Genomic DNA, 2,205 nt, shown 5'->3' on the forward strand with positions numbered 1-2,205 from the left:
TTCCATGGTGGTCTAGCTTCAATTGACTCATGATCTCAACTATATAAAGTTACTAAAATCTCCACAAAACCCCCCTCCTGATATTCAGTATATATCTGACTGAATATAATAGATAATCATATTTTACACTCATTTCAATATGTCCTATTTTACAGTAAGAAAAGAAAACCTTTTGTTATCACTGAAACATTTCAAGTTGAACTACAATAGAATGATACATTGAAATATTTTAATTTCTATATTTAATACAAAATTTCTTACATAATTGAAGTTTGACGAATTTTGATGAAAAAAATTGATTAGGGAAAAATAAAACTTTCCGAAGGTTTTTCAAAGAGTATTAAATTTTCAGACAAATAATTATCTCACTGTAAATTCACTTGGTATTGTTTGTTTGAATCTTCCCATTGATGTTAAGAACTGATCAATTAATCAGTCCTAAATATCAATGGGAAGTGAATTTAAACTTCACCTCATTGCACAAGCAAGTGGCTATTAGGACTCAGTAGCTGAGTGGATAACGCGATGGCGTTTGAAGTGAAAGGTACTGAGTTCGAGTCTCAGAGTGAACATCAACTCTGAGATGCAGGTACATCCAGCCGACGAGTCCCGAACAGGACGAAACGTGCGTCCTGGATTCCACTGCTAGCCACTATCCATCTTTGCTCATAATTATCTCACTGTGTTAAAGTTGTACTTTTTTAAATTTTAAAGAAGGCTAATCTCTCGAAATGTAATTCTTTTATTTCACGTCAATCATTTAATATAATTTGGCTGCTTTAGATCACAAGTGGGTAGTATATATATATATATCAGTATCTGATGAATGGTTACCAGCAGATTGTATTTTAGTTTCAAATATCTGAAAAGATAACTTCATATGATAAAAATAATAGTGTCTGCTAATCAATTTAGAGTTAATCAGTTCTTTCACATTTATATATTGATAGGAATATCATGTGTCTGGAATGATAATGAGGCTAGTATATGCTTTCCAGAAACAATAATCCTTCTCATTTTCGTCACGTAAAATCGTATAAAATTCGCTCTAACAATTATTTCATCAAAGATCATTTCATTATATTACTAGGATTTGACTTGGTTTTTTTAATCAAACTCATAAAATAAGATAATGGATATATTTACCGAATTTCTGAAAATAGACAACTAGTAATACATATCTAGAAAGATTAAACCGACTGCGGCAAAACTATTTATAGCTTGATATTTTGTCTTTGCTTAAGATGTTAACTTTATAAACAAAAACTTCCTCACTGTATTTGTCCGGTAATCGATGAGCGACACTAACTTCACATGTTCCAAAGCTCACTGTTTGAACAACAGGAAATCAGGTGGATGGACACAAATACCTTTATTATTTACTGTCCCAACTTAATAGTCCGAGCAAAACAAAACAAGAACGGACTATATGAAATTACTTTAAATAGTTACATGTCTAATGTATTTATTACAAAATATCAGTGACGCACTTGTAGCTAATTAACTGTAAATCGTTATCACTAAAAGATATGGCAATAGTCAATCATTCATATGTACCTAACATACACACAGAAAGAGAGAGAGAGAGAAAAAAAAAGGGGATGTTCCGAATAATTACGTATGAGTTGAAAACCATATCGCAAATACACACACAGATTAAACATTCAGTGTTATTAGAACTATCACATATTATTACTTGCTCCATTACATATGTATACGCAAAGATAAATCTCATCTAAAATTACTATTGAAATGAATGGTAACATTAACATGATAAGAGCTGTTTGTAGATACAGAATATTTGATCCGTCTTATTTCTTGTACCAAAATAAAAATGTGCTAATTTTAAAAGTTTATTTCATTCAGAAACAGCCTAAACTAGGCTGCGAAATATCAAAGACCCAGTTTAGAATATTACAAATATTTTATCAATATGGGGTTGTGGAGATTGTTGAGTTTAAATTGATATCATGAATAGATGAATGTTAAACCACTTTTGAAAACCTGTAAGCATCAGACGGCCGTTTCGTCCTTGTATGGGATTCGTGAGCAGTGCTCATACACGATCCCGCATTCAGGACTCAAACCCAGGATCTACGGTATCGAACGTGAATGCTTAACTTCTAGATCGCTGAGGCGGGATTTTTATGATCATAACCTTTTTTTAATGGTTAATTCATTCAAAATAAACAGCTGAAACTGGTA

General features: G+C 31.9%; 1 non-coding gene across 1 annotated transcript; it reads left to right on the forward strand.

Annotated features, from left to right (window-relative positions):
- Positions 1-502: 502 nt before the first annotated feature.
- Smp_tRNA_00063_Gln_TTG.1.1 lies at positions 503-569 on the forward strand. The gene has a single exon. It is a non-coding gene (tRNA).
- The last annotated feature ends 1,636 nt before the right edge of the window (positions 570-2,205 follow it).

This window comes from Schistosoma mansoni, chromosome W (genome assembly GCF_000237925.1).
Source record: "Schistosoma mansoni strain Puerto Rico chromosome W, complete genome".
NCBI classification, from domain to species: domain Eukaryota; kingdom Metazoa; phylum Platyhelminthes; class Trematoda; order Strigeidida; family Schistosomatidae; genus Schistosoma; species Schistosoma mansoni.